We start from the raw sequence: 17555 nt of genomic DNA, 5'->3' as shown, positions 1-17555 counted from the left end.
ACCACTCATGGGCTGACTTGCCAGCCTGGCCTCCACAGCCTCGTCACTACAGAGTCACTCAGCAGTCATGAGGCTGTTCCTGACCCTGGTTACCCTCACTGGGCTGACCCCACTTGACATCCTCAGACCAGCCTCAGCAGCACAGCACACGTGGACAGGGCTGCCTTTGGCTGCTCCAGCCTGCCCTCCTCCTTCAGTGGGGGTGGTGGGACGAGCCACAACTGGTGACACCTTGCCTGCCTTGCTGGCCCAAACAAGGACCCCAGCACACACCGCACCCAGGCCAGAAGATGGGTCTTCTCACAGATGAGGAGTGCAGTGCTAGGAGGTGGCAGTAGCAAGGTGCACCCAGAGAACATTAGGCTTAAGCACATTTTCAAGCAGAAGGGTGGTGAGCACTCAAGCGGGCTGCCAAGAGAGGTTGAAGAGTTTCATGCCTGCAGCATTTCAAAACTTGACGAGGCTGTGAACAATCCAGCTTTGAAAGTCAGTCTGTTGACAGCAGAAAGTTGGTCCAGATGAACTTCAGACATCCTATCCAACGTGGAGTGTTACATGATTCTGCAGGTAGTACACAGCTGAGAGTGACAAATTCTCTGAAAATGCAGGCATTTTTATAGGAATTTCATTAGAGCCACAAAAGGCTGTTCCTCCTCATGAATTCACCAGCTTTCTGACTCTCCTTCTACTAAGGTTTATAGCTGTTTGACCAGTGGGATTTTTACTCAGAACTTGCTCATTAGAGCCACAAAAGGCTGTTCCTCCTCATGAATTCACCAGCTTTCTTTGATCTCGCTCTTCAGTTTCTAACTCTCCTTCTACTAAGGCTTATAGCTGTTTGACCAGTGGGATTTTTATTCAGAACTTGATTCATACCTCTCACACTTTATCCCTTTTTGTTAAGAGCTTTATCCTACATGCATTAAATTTAGTTAAACTGTTGAACTTCAACAACTGGTAGTAAGTATCCTAAGACTGCACAATCCTAAGATTTTGGAATCCCTTGCTGGGTTCATAGAAATACTAAAATTATTTCAGCCTGCTACATACATAATATATATAAAAATCAATAAAACAGTAAGAATGCCTGATACAATTTCTGTTAGTCAACATTCCATTTTCCAGGTGTCACAGTAAAAAAGCCATGCCTGGCCCATCTTGGAGATGTTGAAGCACTGTGAGAAAATGTCCACATATGCATGGTACCATTAGGAACTTCCAGCACTTCTCAAGTCAGATGTAAATTAGGACGAGACATATAGAAGTAGTTACATATCTACATAGCCACTCACTTATGCTTCACAGTAGGCATACGGGAGTAGAATGAGACTTCAATTTTCCCACATGCCAGTGTTAACATTTTGACTGGTAGACCATGTCCTTATTATAGTAAATCTAGCACAAGGCAATTAAAATATGCATGCAGCAGTGCAGCATGTTCTCAGAAGATATTCTGGCTGTTTCAAGAAGATTAAATAATGCTCAAAATAAGCATCTAACCATTTTTCAGTGTTTGTCATAATAGTGCCATTTTCTAAGGGTTTTTCTATTTCTACAAAAAATACACCAAAACTATAGAGGCCCAACTATTCACTTGTTGTCTTTTAATCTCACAAGAACAAAACTAATGTGAGGAATAATAGATTTCAAAGGTGATTTAAAATGCCAGTATTTTGAATATACAGACACTCTGGAGTGACTTAAATGACCTACATGAAGGCGTGAAAACTCACATTCCCTCTCTTCAAACTGTTTAAAATCAAGCAAATCTTCCTTGAAATACCCTGTTAAAATTAATTTCCTGAATTGGCTGGGAATCAGGAATGTAAAATATTTCTAGATTCCAAAGCCTGCTTATCTGAAGGATAGGAAATCTTGATAGTGTTATCTTTTCATCACTAATGCAAATGCCTATATTTAACATTGCATGTAGTTTTAGAAATTTAGATGTGCACATTTATTTCCATCTTAAATATTTTGTAGAAGAATGTTTCAGATTAGGAGAATTAAAAATTTTTAGACTGTTTGGTTAACTGTCTCAGAACAAATTTTTCTTGGCTTCATTTTAGTTGCGCTAACACTGAATTTAGAACTGAAGATTTTTGAATGCCAGAATTAAATAACTATGACTTTATGGTATGATTTGTACCATAATGCTGGGAGTTCACTGTCTTGCTAGGAATAATAGGATTTAGAAAAAGGCCCCAAACAGCACTTTTACTTAAATTGCTGTATCAGATCTATGTTCCAGCAATGAGTGGAAAATCTGTGAGACTCCTTCCATTGTTTATAAAAAGAGGGTGAATTCTTTCAGCTCTGCAAATTACAGACAAAATTTCAAACAACTTCAGCACCTTTGGGATAATTTTGGAATAGTATTAGCAAGTGCACTTCCATTGTTTGCTTCCATGGTTACGTCTGGCACAGGAATTTTAACAGTTTAGCAACAGACAAATGCTCAGAAATTTTCCTCTTTTAACTTCTTCATATCCTATACACAGGAGCCCATGAAGGGCTTTTTCTTTTCCACGTGCTAATTACCATAAATATTTGAAGATTGTTCTACAAACTCTGTTTTGTTTTCCAAATCATTAACAATGTTAAAAACAAACCTCTGACAAAAATGTTTACAGAAGATCAAACACAAGTCCTAGTTCACCAGAAACTCTTCCCTATGCAAAAGGAACTGTGTGGGGTCCTTAACATGCTGTTCACTTGCCAAAGCATGAGAGGTTTAGCACATGAGATTCCAGTGCCTAGGTTTTTTATGTACAAATCATTTAGACAAGACCAATTAAAAGTTAAAAATCAGTTGAATCATCAGGGAAGAAGGATGAGGCGGTACTTTTTGAGGTGGAGAATTGCCACTCTGCTTTAACAGGAGGCTGTAAAGACTAGGTAAAGGAATCATGAGCATCAATGGCAATGATGCTTGGTTTGCAATAACTTGTAAAAGGCCTAGATAGCTTCAGCATGAGTACAAAACACAAGGGGAAAAGAAATATCATGGAATGGCCTGGGCCAGAAGGGATCTTAAAGATCATCTGGTTTCAGCCTTCTGCAGTGGGCAGGGACAGCTCCCACTAGAAGAGGTTGCTCAAAGCCACATCCAACGTGGCCTAGAGCATTTCCAAGGATGGGACATCCACAGCTTCTCTGGGCAACCTGTTCCAGTGCCTCACCATCTTCATAGTGAATAAATTCTTCCTGGTAGCTAATCTAAACCTGAAAGAGATCAGTCTAAAGCCATTCCTCCTTGTCCCATCACTACATGACCTTGTAAAAAATTCCTCTCCATCTTCCTTGTAGGTACTGGTCTTCCCAGAGCCTTCTCTTCTCCAGGCTGAACAATTCCAGCTCTCTCAGCCTGTCTCCATAGTGCAAAGCCCAGGATGTGGTTGCCTGTCTGGTCTGCAAGTACACTTTCACAGCTCATGTTGAGATTCTTGTCGACCAAACCCCCAAGTCTTCCTTCCCAGGACTGCTTTCAATCCTTTCTCCACCCAGCCTGCATTTGTACTCAGGATTGTCTGGCCCAGGTGCAGTGATACGGTTAGGGTTGCACTTGGCCTTGTTGAATTTCAGGAGGTCCCCATAGGCTTGTCTCTCAAGATTGTCCAGGTCCATCTGGATGACATTCCTTCCCACTAGTGTGTCAACCATACCACACAGCTTTGTGCCACTGGGAAACCTGTTGAGGGTGCACTCGATCCCACTGATTATCATTTTACCAACATCTGAAAGAGAACACTCAAGTAATGGCTTAGAGTTCATGCTTCACTAGAGCATAAAGAAGAGTGTTTCTCTTCCACCACTTTTAAGATTATTCTTACCTCATGATTATTCAGGTAGTAGCAGTCAGTGTCCCATGAACTTATTCACTGATAGATCTGTTCCCCTTGTCATCCAAAGAGTCTTTCTGTACAGCTCTATGGATGCCCTCAAAGGTCTGGAGACTATAGTTTTAATACAGTTGTTCTGCATAAATTCTTAATATGAAGCTGACAAGCATCTAAAAAAGATTTCTACTGAGATAACAATAACTTCCCATACTAAAACCCCAAAAGGATGCTGTATTTCTAAGACAATATTTTGAAGATGAACTAACCTGGTCATTTTGAAGTTTGACAATGTTTTTCAAATAGCATCATGTCCTTTTACATAGTTAAGATTATTTCTTCTGACCTCAGTTTTTGAAAATGTCCAATGTTATTTTCTGGTGTGCAAAAGAAAAGAAATAACAGAGGCTTTGTTTAAACAGCAGCTTTTCTGGTTTCAAGTGGTCATGTAAAAGACAATTCACCATTACTGTGGATTTGCAGTTACAGGACAAGAATGACAGAGTTTCAGAAATAATGTGGCGTTGTTGCCTGTGCATAGCAATTAGTTGGTGGCCTACTTCAGATAAGAGTTTCAGTGTCTTATAAAATGTCCAGAGAATAGCTGTCCTAGTTAATATAATTGACTGCAAGGAACAGTTGAAGGGCATGGTTTATTTATTTGAGGAAACACTATCCAAAAATTAAACAAATTTGGGCAATAAATAAGCTGTAGCGAGAAATATGAATAAATTACAAATTTTAGAAATAGACTAATAAAAACACCACTGCACAGCATTAAATGTCTTACCTGGCAAATAGTCAGGTGTCTTCTTGCTTAAGTTTGTGAGCTGTTTTATTGATTCATACTTGTAAGAAGAGACTTCTTGAAAAAAAAACATTACTCAAAATGTGTTTAAGTGTTTATGTACAATAAATGAATATGTAAATAAACATATCACTACTTGTTGTTCTATCGTACCATTACCGCTTGTACAGTCCTTATAATTTTTCTCGTGAATGCTCACACCACAGGTTTCCCTTATGGCTTTACCCAAAACCTCTAAATCTCCTTTAAAAAGAGGATGTTGTTGATTTTCAGCAAATCCCACTTCTATACAGCCCATGCAGTCTGTGCTGCGACTTGCCTCTAAAGGAAGGCACTGCTGGGAGAAGTACAACAGCTATGATGACTCAGAGGCCTCTTTCCTAAGTGGTGCTAAGTAAATTAAAGTAATCCATTGTGTATGTTTAATATTTGGATTGAATATAATCTGCCATTTCGTTACTCACTCATTTACTCTTGAAAGGACTTTTGAAACTGCATCTCACTTTGCCTCCCTCCCTCCCTGCAGCTGTAAGCATGCAGTCAGACTTTCTTTTGCCAAGCTCTGTTTGGCAATGAAGATAAGTTTCATGAGTCAGAAAATACAAGACTTTCTCAAAATCCTTTTCTGTATGGAAAAGTTCTTCTCTGAACTTGCCCTGACAGTGCAAAAATGCTGCAGGTGACATTATTTATGGTAACTGAACTAATGGTGGTATTAGTAATAGAAGAGCATAGTAATACTCACACTATGTTCCCTACATATTGTGAGTTCCCTGTTCTCTGAAAGCCCGTTCTTGGTTTACTTCTGATGCCTGTAATCTGTGGCCAAACCAAAGAACCTCTATTACCCCAAGAGTTCTAATGTTTGGCCAGCACTAACCAGGCCTGCAGGAGATGGATACAGTGTGCACATAGCTGTACTGTGGAGCACTGCTGCAATTTACTGCTGCACTGCTCAGCTGCTCAGATGTGTGAACCAACTTGACACTTAAAAGCATAATGATGATTCTACTGTACTGTGCTAATTCTGCACAGTACAGTAGGATGGTCTGCAGAGAGGCAGTTATGAATTTATTGTGGCTGTCCATGAAGTGGTTGTCATATTCATGCCCTGGATGCTGCAACCTCACTAGGTGCTTATTCCACCATAAATTTACCAGCAGGAATAGATGACAACAGCTTAGTAGTTAATGCTCTGGCAGAAACTGAAAAAAAGCAAATAGAAAACCAAACATTAGGGGTTTTGACAAATACCTTCAAATATGTCTGCTTGGAGGATGAGGAGGGGCAACAGTCTTCTAGCAATGCAGGCCTGTCCCAAAACAAGTCCAGTCATTGTGGCACAATGAATGTGGGCTATGTTCCCAGAAATCACAGTGTGGTGGAGGTACCATTTGCACAAGGTTTAGTATCCATTTATCCTTGGTAATTCAGGCCTGCAGGTAGTGGATTGGACATGAGGAAATTAAAAAAAAAAAAAAAAAAAAAAAAAAAAAAAAAAAAAAAAGGGGGGCTATGTGGAACTGTTAGCATATATTAAAGAGAAATGTCAGAATTCTTTATCACAGGAAATAGTGCTTCTCCATCATAACGTGACAGATCTTGCCTCATTAAACAGCCACCTAAAGGTGGTGGGCTTTTTCCCCCTTTTGTTACTAGAATTTAAAAAAAAAATTACTTGCCTCCAGTGCAAAAGTCCTCAATTCTTTTCCACTGTGTGATGTAAATACACCATTAACTAGTGAAATATAGGTGGACTGGAAAAGAGTTTTGCAGAAGGCAGAAGATAATGGTCCACACTGTGCTTCCATAAAGGAGGTAACTGATTAGGCAGCATCTTTCTGTAACTTTTCTTGTAACTGACTATAGTCAGTTTCCTTGTAATGAAATGACACTGCTGCCTTGCTTTACTTCTCTGGTCATATGTGCCTCAAAACCGAGCTACTTTGATCTCTTTCCTGCTAGAAATTATTTATTCTGACTGAGTCAGAATCCAGTGAGCGTTTTAGACCCCAAAGGAATTGTTTGTTCTAAGAATTAGCTATGTGGGATGTGCAGTGAGTCCAGACTCAGAGCCTTGAACAGATTGTTCAGCTGAAAGGGGGAGGGTAACTTCCTTACAGTACAAGATATCAATTTTAACTTCTCTTTAAAAGATAATTCGAATAGTATAACATGGTTGCTCTCAGGCCAGATGTTGGTATGGTCAGTTTTAGCTACAAGGTCACACACTGTGGTTGGGGCAGGCACAGAATCTGTGAGAAATGTAATCTCCCTCTCAGAAAAGCACCACTGTAATCACTGTGTCCTAACAAGCATGACAGTGCCAAGGTGCACTGAGAGTATGTTCAATTACACATAGCATTTGCACAACATTTAATCTACAAACTATTTTGTAAAGACTAAGTGAATAATCTTCAAGCCACCTACCTGGAAACATGCTGCACTTTTTTACTTTCATTTGGCAAAGCACTATGCTGAGTGAGTACCCTGAATCTCCTTTGGTTTCCAGAATAAGCCTATGGCTTTTCTAGAGCTGTGCCTTTAAATGATTTAGCAGCTTTCAAATACACATAGTTGGTGTATATGTAAAGACATAGTCCCTTCCCCTCTGAGTTTTAAATCTGAGGTCCTTGTCCAGCAAACATTTCTCTGCATATTATATTTTTATATGTGTGAGAGGTTCACATTAAACTTCCACTGGGAAATATTTACAGAAAGACCACACCTGCTGAGCTTCAGCCTTTTGGCAAGTGCACTATAGAGGCCTAATGGGAATTCATGGAGAAGAAAGGTTGCCTGCATTTTAAAAGGGTGTGAACCCTCCAAGTTCTGAAGCTATGTGCGAGTTTATATTTAGATAACCTGAAAGCTCTGCCTATAAATTGTCAAGGAGAATTAATGACTAGTGCATGTGCAGTATATCAAACATGTGGTGTCTCAGCCACTATTTTCATATGCACCAAAGTACATGTGTGTTCATTACTGATAGCTGTATACAATAAGACATGTTTAAAGCTTAAAAAGACACATTATTTGAATGTATCTGAATGCAGAAACCAGTGACTCACTTTATTTAATAGCTGGGAAGCACTTTTTGTGTTCCAGCAAGTATTTCTAAAGGGGTTTGTGAATCAAGCAGTCCTGAGACAGTTTATCCTAGAATACAATACTGATGTTTAAAATAAATAAAATGCAAGTTCTATCTCAGCCATGGCTTCAGTTTCTGATTTTTTTTCCCTTGGCCACATTTTTTTTCAGGAACTCTACTGTAATGTATTTTTAAGAAGCTATGTCATGTTTTACAAAAGAAAAACATTATATATGAAGAATATATCCTTTATCTTGCCTGTGGACTCCATGCTACAGCTGTAAATCTCACATTTCTTCTTTGTTGCTTATTTCTGATGAGAGACAGTATGAAGACATCAATGGCTTTGGAATGTGTGTATTATTTATTTATGTCCCAAAGTTGTTAGCAGTTGTCTTAATAAGACTGAATGCTCTGCAGCTCTTGCCAGTCTTGCAGTAGCTCTCAGTCCCCTTTCCCTTCTCACCCCAAGTCCCTTAGTAAGTCTATTATTTAATCTGGAGTTAAGGTACAGCATGTCTCATAGTTTTAGCTCCTGAATCTTCTCCCTTACACCTAGAGATGGTATTCATATGAATTTGTAGCATGACGAGCCTTTCCTGTAGTCTCTAAAAATATGTTTGCTATCTCAAAATACTTTCTCTCAAATGGTGATGCAGATTCCTGGACCACAGTTTAACTCAAGATGGATTAAAAGACTGCATGAAGTGAAGACTTTAAATCTGCCATTATATTTAGCTTCTTTTTTTTTCACCACTGGTAAGTGAACCATGTGTTGTAACAGCCTGCTCATTTCTAAAGAGCAGTGATGCTGTCTCCTGCAGAGGCTGCTTTACTATGAACTCCCTCCTGCAAGATGCTGAGCACTCTGGCTCTCATTCATCCAAGTCTTTAGATACTGAGCTGCTGGACTAAGGTCAGTGGTAACAGTTTTCAGGATATAGCTTTGTTCCAAGAAGCATTGTTCATCGTTTACTCCTGTCAGAGGATGGGTTCTAAATAAGGGAAATAATCTTGTCTTTCTGTTTTGTTTTTCTAGCAGAAGAGAGATATTAACCTAGATTGGAGGACTTGAAAATCAGCTCAACTTACAATATTCCATCCACTTAGCTCTGTAATGATGTTAAGGTCATGATAAGCTGTATATTTCTGTGTAGAAGTTAAATTAATAGCAAAAATAAATTAATACAAAAAAATAATCTAACACATTCTAACTTTGTTATTATTTAATCAAGCAATAATGAACTGGGAATTTGCCCAGTATATTAAAAATACACTTAATAAATCCTATGTTATTCTTGTGGCTCTCTTCCACATCAGCATGTTTTGTGATTCTGTGAATTAAGCATTCAGATGTATGTAGATTGCATAGCAAAACAGTGAAATAATTGATTCATGTATGTGATTACTAGTGTGCCAATGAAAAACTCACCTTTTCTTGGAAGGGAGGAAGGCAGTGCAACTTTGACTTAGGACTTACACGGTAATTTAGTCCATGAACTGAGTAGAAAACTGTCTCAAACATACTGGGCATATGTTCTTTAGGAACAGAAAAATTTTGGATCATCTGACTGGCACTCAAATAAACACTGCATTTTAGTGTGAAAACGGAGAACAAATTTTAAATGTGGCAGTGTTGCCATCCCAAGTCACCCACTTCTGTATCTGTAGCTGTTTGTGGAGGCAACACAGTAAAGCATATCAGCAGCTCAATTTCATTAAAATTAACTGTTTTCCAGTGGATTTTTGCTAACTGAAGTAATTATCTGCACTCTGTGTGATGCGCTCCGAGCTATAAACTAGCATGTAGAAGTGATGCAGAAAGGCTGGAGGGGTGGAATGCCAGCAATAACTTCACTGGGTAGTGGCACTATATACTTGTCCCTGAGTCAAAACCTGAACATTTGTTCCCAGAGTAAATGGAAAACAAGTGTTAAAAAGACCTGTTCTAGGTAGATAAAAGAGCTTTGTAGTTGACTCTGAAAAGAACTTGACCATCTGCCAGAGACCCTGCCAGTGAACATGAGGAATCTTGCAATTGTTGGCTGTTCCATTTGTCAGAAAAAACATTGTTGTAGAGAATGTTGTGAAGATGTGTTTCTTCAGTCTGTGAAGTGGTTGCCTGAGAAAAGCCAGCTAGGCAAGAAGGGCTATAATGGAAAGCAAAAACACTCAAAAAACATTGAAATTATTAAGGCATAACATGCTAGGTTATGTGTATATTTTTTGTTTCTTAGGAAGTGACTTTCTGGGGTTTGCAAATACTACCTACTAATTATGCTGCAGTAGTTACCCTTGTCCTCCAGCTAACTAATTTCACTGTTCACCTTCAGTTTCAGTTTGCATGTGATTTCCTATTTCCCAGGTGCTGGAGCAGAGATTCCCCTGGAGCCTGTGGTGCAGATCATGGTGAAGCAGCTGTCCCTCAGTGGGGGTCCCTGGTGGAGCAAATATCCACTGTGGAGCAGGTATCCCAGGGAGCACCTCACCCTGGAGCAGGGGGATGCCCGAAGGAGCCTGTGACCCTATGGGAAGCCTGTGCTGGAGCAGGCTCCTGGCAGGACCTGTGGCCTCCTGGCAGGACCTGTGGACAGGAACCCACACTGGACAAAGTTTGCTGGCCCCATTATGGGACAGTGTGTCCCTTAAAGGCTGAACCCTGTGGAAGGGACCCACTCTGAAGCAGTTAATGAAGAACTGCAGCCCGTGGGGAGGATCCATGTTGGAGAAGTTCAAGAAGGACTGTCTCCTGTGGGAAGGACCCCATACTGGAGCAGGGGAAGAGTGTGAGGAGTCCTCCCCTGAGGAGGAAGGACTGGCAGAAAAATGTGAAGAACTGTCTGAAACCCCCATTCCCTGTCCCCTTGTTCTGCTGGAGGTGAGCAGGTGGAGAATTCACAAATGAAGATGAGCCTGGGATGATGTAGGGGTGGAGGGAAGGTGGATTTTAGATTTGTTTGTTTTTCTCATTGTACTACACTGATTTGATTGACAATAAACTAATTTCCCTAGGTTGACCCTGTTTTGCCCATGGCTGTAATTGCTGAATGATCTCCCTTGTCCTCATCTTTACCCAAGAGCTTTTAGTTGTATTTTCTGTCCAATGCCCAGGTGAGGAGGGGAGTGATAGAAAGACTTGTGGACACATAGTGTCCAGCTAGGCTCAACCCACCTCTGTCAGTAAAAAGACATTTTGTAAGTCCAGTCTTTGGATATGTGACAAGACGGCCTTTGTAATGTTATCCAGATAATCTGTAGTGATTTAAAATCCTTTTGTAGTTTCTGTATCACTAGTTTTATTATTTGATTAAAATCCAGCAGAGCATTAAGGATTAAATTTGTCTGAGGATGAATGATTTACAATTAGTTAGAAAAAATGAAGGTATTAAAGAATATGCCAGGTTAATTTATTTGACAAATGGGTGTAAAGCTACTTACACAAACATTTCAGAACACAGCAGCACCTGGTAGGTAATGAATTTTGTAGAAGAAATGAAAAACTTTATTAGTTGAGGACTGTAAAAACAATGCCAGGAGGTATAACTAAGCTCTATCTCACTTAGCGTGCAGGGGTTGACTTCCTCTGCACCCCACAGGTGTGCTGGGTCCCTCCAGTAGGTGACAGTCTGTAGGCCAAGGGATCCCTGGTAGGGAAGATATGCTATACTTTGCAGTTAGGACGCAGTGTGGTGGTATCCAGCCTGGGATTTGTACAATTAATTTGTATTACAATATCTGCTAATGCCAAGCTTTTAGCATTTTCCATTTTAATGTCAATAATACTACAGTTATGTTGATGTCTAGCTTTCTAAAACACTACATGTTCTTAATTTGTTTATGTTGGCACATTTGGGTGTGCTGGGTCCCTCCAGTAGGTGACAGTCTGTAGGCCAAGGGATCCCTGGTAGGGAAGATATGCTATACTTTGCAGTTAGGACGCAGTGTGGTGGTATCCAGCCTGGGATTTGTACAATTAATTTGTATTACAATATCTGCTAATGCCAAGCTTTTAGCATTTTAATGCCAATAATGCTACAGTTATGTTGATGTCTAGCTTTCTAAAACACTACATGTTCTTAATTTGTTGGCACATTTTTTATTTCACAGTAGTGTAGGAAACACCTAGTGATGACTGATTGAAGCCACTTGCTGTCTGAATTTGGTCATGATTTTGCTGTAACAACAGGATCAACAGCTTCACTTGCAGCACTGCAAATGTAAAGAAACAAACTGTTCCAAAAAGTCTAACTGTGCACATTTATGTCTGTGGGTATTGTTATGTCAGTAGGTTGGTGCATTTAATGATTGTGAAGTGTTTGTATGTTCCATACCCATTACTTTACCCAGATATTAATTGTGTTCCATGTATTTTGACAGCTGTTTAGCCATGAGGTGGTATTTTCATAGAAACATCTCTTTATATGGCATAATTTCAGGCCATGATAGTAATTACCTACTCTAGGTATACCACTGTATATGTTAAGCTGAAATTGTTTCTTCCCATACTTACCACTTTATGGTAATCTCTACTCAATTTTATCTGCCATTTTATTACCTGGACACTCAGTGAGTATCAATCACATCCTCTTGCCACGTGTTTTTACAGCTCTTCACATTTGGCCACCATTTTTAATTTACCTCAGTCATAAGTATACCTGCAAATATTGTCTGTGGTACCTACTTTGTCCTGGAAGGCCTTGGATTTGGCTTATGTAGTAAGAGTTTGAGAGAAGAGAGTGTACTGAGACAAGAAATCTTCAAGAAGTTCGGGCTCATGGGAGGAAAATGTTCCCCTTCCTTCTCCTTCCATGCAGGGCTGTAGCTATTTTTAGAAACAGAAGACCTCACAAGGCTCAAAGGGGCATGTCCAGATATTAGTGGTACCCTTCTCATGTCTTCCCTATATATTTGGATGTCTTCTGCAGTTAGAGAGACCTAATACATCAGCCTCCACATGTCATCTCCCTGAGCTCAATTGCCAGGAAAGTTTATTATCTAACTTCAGAAAAATTCCCTAGGAAAAAATCCCTAGGAAATCAGAGATTTCCCCATTCTGCTTGAGAATGCAGAATGCTATACTGACACTAGGTAGCAAAAGCTAAAGGCTAAGGCTATATATTAAAACCTGCTCTCAGTAAATTAAAAGTGAATTAGACTGTTTCATTTAATGAATGAAAAATGCCGTGGTTGGCTTGGGAATGATGCCCTCTCCCAAACAAGCACAAGGATGTGGAGTGCTCTCTTCCTCATCCAGCATGCAGGTTTCCTGGTTCCTTACTTACTCTTTGCACCAGCCTTCTCAGTTCTCTTCCCTTCTCACACAGAATTTATGCTGACCTTGTACAGAAAAGCTGATTCCTCATTCATCTTTTTCCCTTATCCATCAACAACTAACCCTAAACACTATGCCAAAGATTTCTAGTACTACAACTCCTCTTTCCTTTGGGGGCAGGAGCCCAGAGGGATTTTCCTGCCTCTTCATCTCAAGCAAGCACGGGTTGTTGTTTACTAAACCTGTCCATGTCCTCAGGCACATATTCCCAGACTCATGAGTTTTCTCTGGCTCCCTTCTGCCAAGCCTGCTGCATTCAGTGATTGATCTTGTATCTAATTTCACTAGTCACAGTTTTCCTTGGCAAAACTCTAAAGGGTCTTAATTTGCTGATGTCGTTTGTCTAGTTAATTATTGGGTTTGTGTTTTCTTTCATATGATTGATACCTCTGCCAGAATTGCCGTAGCTATTAACAGAATTGTGGTTATTTCATTAAAATACAGAATGCTGAAATATATGATGACATTCTGCTTTTGCCCCTAATTACTAAAGTATTTTATATACTTTCATATCATTTATAATTATGAAAAAGAGTTTGACAGCCAGATACAGTAAAAATTTGAAGGTATTCCAAAATCATATCAAAACCCAATGATGTTTTAATTTGAAACCTGAAATTACATGTCTAAGTTTGACAAGAAATACTTACTCACACACACAGCTGTAGGAACAGTGTAAAACATATATACGATTATACGAGCTCATGAAATTCCCCATACTCATTAATTTGTGTCTTTTTTTCAGCTATATGTGTTATAGCACAAAGACTTGACAAGATGTGAGCAAGTCTTAGTGTTGATGACTTTTAAAAGAAGAGCGTTTTTGCATGGCTAGAATCTGAAGTAGGATATATATCTAATATTGCAGATTTCTTTGTTACACTGTTCATTTATGTAAGAGCAGGTCAGACATGAATGACATTTATGTGGATTTTTTGCATTCTCCAAAATCATGAAGTAACAGGATAGGTCTATAAACTAAAGATTGCTGCTTAATTGTCTTTCTTTTGTCAGCTGGAAGTTATTACAATTCTGAAGTTTATGTAGACCTGTCACAATTTTTGTGCATAGGATTGTCTTGTACTGGAATTCCAGATCACTGGAAAACAAGGAAGCAAAAGAAATACAAACCTATCATGAGAAATACTGGATAAACAGAGGGAATGAAAGGAAGGCAGGAAGAAAATGAAAGGATGAAAGAAGAAAGAAAAGAGAGAAAGAGAGAAAGAGAGAAAGAGAGAAAGAGAGAAAGAGAGAAAGAGAGAAAGAAAGAAAGAAAGAAAGAAAATCTGCCATTTCTACTAAGCTAGCAAATATAACAGCTCAAAAGGCAATGTTCTTGCAACTTATTTGGATGCATGGTTTGATAAGGAGTATGACAGTACAAAACACCATCTTCTTTGTAACTGATATAGTGGAAAAAGGAATTTGTCTAAACAGCCACCCCCTCAAGTACTGGAATTTTTCTCCTCTTACTCTGTTTTTTCTTGCAGAGAAGTGTAAAGCAGTGGCGTGGGAAAACAGAATGATAAAATTTTAAGTGTATTTATTGTGAGATATTTAGTTTCAAGACATAATGTCTGATACATATTTTGAAAGTTATAGAACAGTGTGCATCCAATCTTCCTATAAAAGATAAAACTCTGGAAATCTTGGAGAGACAAATTCCACTTTAAATAAAAATCTGGATTACCATTCTCATTTACAAAAATTTTCATTACTATAGAATCCTAAAAAATTACAAAGGAAACATTAGGATCACAAAACTCAAGCTTACAGACTTTATTCTAAAAATCTTTGGGCTTTAATCCTTTAATTAAGGATTCATAATTATTTCCCCACAAGAACACAAGTATTACTTGGAGGATATATAGTCTAAAAAATTGTTGTTACCTTGCTGTTTGGGTTGATTTTTTTCTTAAAATTGATCAAAATAATTTATTCCTTAATCTATCTTCTAGTCCTAAAATGTTGATAGCTTTTTAAGAAATTACATTTCAAAATTATCTTTAATTATGCTTACAACCCAAATTCAGAAAAAAACCCCCTGTATTCTTCTCTAATTTTCATTGTAGGACAGTTGCAATAAAGTAGCTCATGATTAATTGCACCACAGTCAGAATGGGATTTACCTCCTCTAAATTTAGCCCCCTAAGAGTTTGGCAAGTGTGGAGTATTCCAAAAAGGTAACTTTAGCCACCCAAGCTAATCTTTTTAGGCTCCCTCTGTAGTTTTCAACAGATTCAGAGCCAAAAATCCTAACTGCTCTGCACTGAGCCTTGAAAGCCTAAGTAAATGCTCCTCCTTTGTCTGACATGCCTTACTTGCCTTCACTCTAGTCATAAAATTTCCTTTGATAGCTCCTAGAAAAAAAAAGCATCTCACCTTAAAACAGGTGGAGTGGACAAAGCTACAGAACATTGTGAGCTTGTAGACTGAGTTGCTTTTTTTCCTCCGTTGCTAAATACAGTTTCTGGAGAAAAATCATAGAAAGACAATTAACTTAGGGAAAGATACAGACATTTTGAGTCAGAGGTAGTGAAAGCTTTGAAGTAACTTACATCTAAGTCTTTCAGAAAGAAATCCAAATTGGATCCCTGGAACGCATGGAAGAAAATAATTTGCAATTACTTTTACCCTGGTCCTGTCTCAACTGAAATCAATAAACAAATGGACACGTATCAGGTTAAAGGTTGGTCTGAAGGTTTAGTTTAACTAAAATAGCTGACTTAGAACAATGAGCAGAATGAACAACAGCAACAGTAAGGCATCTCATTTTTAGCACTTATTCCTTTACATTGATATTGATACACTGAATGCATTAAGGTGTTAACAAAAACAGTCAACAAAATGAGGCAAGATAGGTCATTAGTTTTTAAATAAATGCTTCTTCACACAATTATTTTATTATGTTCTTTTTTAAGAAACCCATTATGGTAGTATTGATTCAGTTATTTTAAAATTTTTATGCAAACTGCAATTTATGACTTACTAGCTATATAAATTTTGTGGGCTCATACTCTATGTTGTTAATACTATCATGATGCCAATCTGTGTGCAATTTAATTTGTAAATAATGCACTGGAAAAAAATGAGAGCTATGATAACAATGGGCTGTGAGAGAAATAGCTCAAATGGCAATTTTTCCTTGGCATATGTTTTAATGGGTTTATATTGTGTGGAGCTTAGGTCAATTGAATGTAAAATCAGATTCTTGCTATTAGTTCTTTCTTATTGAATGGGTATAAGCAATGCAGAGTAAAAATTAATGAAGCTTCATATATTCTCCCTTAGCAACTATGCCTGGTGCTATGATAGGGCTACTAGTTGTGGGTTTGTTCAGCTGATTTCCAGCATGTTCACGGATGCTTTGGGCTGAATTAAAGTCTCAACAATGAGGCTTGCAGCTGTTTCTGTAAGCTTGTGAATGCCCAAATTGTTAATTAATACCTAGAGTAGATCATATGGCTATCACCTATTTATTAAAATAAGCTTTTTTTTTTTCTGTAAAGATAGTCCTAGACTCTGTTTTTCACCTTTTCTGCCATATGACAGCAGTTGTGACTATCCCACAAAAATTATCCTCTACAGGACTTTCTCTAAGGGTTTGTTCAGCTGATTTCCAGCATGTTCACGGATGCTTTGGGCTGAATTAAAGTCTCAACAATGAGGCTTGCAGCTGTTTCTGTAAGCTTGTGAATGCCCAAATTGTTAATTAATACCTAGAGTAGATCATATGGCTATCACCTATTTATTAAAATAAGCTTTTTTTTTTCTGTAAAGATAGTTCTAGACTCTGTTTTTCACCTTTTCTACCATATGACAGCTGTTTTGACTATCCCACAAAATTATCCTCTACAGGACTTTCTCTACTTTCCTACCTTCAGGAGAAATGAAAATCTCTGTTTGATCTTTATGAAATTATTCTGCCTATAGATAAGGACCTGATCACTCTCTTTATCAATCAGCAATTCTTGAAACTTGCTGACATTTCATCAAACACAATAAGAGATTCATCAAGTAAAATACTTTAAAGAGGAGACAGTGGTGAGGGATTTTGAAAACCCAGTGGGTTCTGTTGTGGGGTCTCCATCCCGTGAGATGGATTGGATTGACTTCAGAATTACAAAGCACAAAACTTAATTTTGCAATTGTGTAATAGCACTGCATATGAAATCCAGGAAGCTATTTAAGACTAGCTAAATTGATTTTAGGGCTTTAGCTAATGACTGTAACTAGGGACTAAAATCAACATGGGTAGAAAGGTCTCTGCCAACAGTTTGAATCTCACTGTTATGTGCTAGGAATGAAAGGAGAATAATAAGGTTTTGTCTGAACCAAATTAATTTTCTATTAACAGGGTTAAAAAATGAATCTTTGTTCTTTTAACTGCTTGAACCAAATTAATTTTCTATTAACAGGGTTAATCTTTGTTCTTTTAACTGCAGTGATTTGATTAGCATTTTTTGAATTGTGACTAAACCA

The 17555-nt window shown here is 38.4% G+C and overlaps 1 long non-coding RNA gene across 1 annotated transcript; it reads right to left on the bottom strand.

The window, feature by feature from the left end:
* Positions 1–811: 811 nt before the first annotated feature.
* On the bottom strand, positions 812–15791 carry LOC120512341. The gene is made up of 3 exons (XR_005629994.1): positions 15632–15791; positions 15456–15543; positions 812–6083 (listed from the first exon to the last, which is right to left on the bottom strand). It is a non-coding gene; the product is annotated as an uncharacterized LOC120512341 (long non-coding RNA).
* Positions 15792–17555: the final 1764 nt, after the last annotated feature.

The sequence above is a fragment of the Passer montanus genome, unplaced genomic scaffold, assembly GCF_014805655.1.
Source record: "Passer montanus isolate IOZ18808 unplaced genomic scaffold, ASM1480565v1 scaffold11, whole genome shotgun sequence".
NCBI classification, from domain to species: Eukaryota; Metazoa; Chordata; class Aves; order Passeriformes; family Passeridae; genus Passer; species Passer montanus.
Note: the sequence above shows the minus strand (reverse complement) of the source record. Positions and strands in the feature narration are given on the sequence as shown.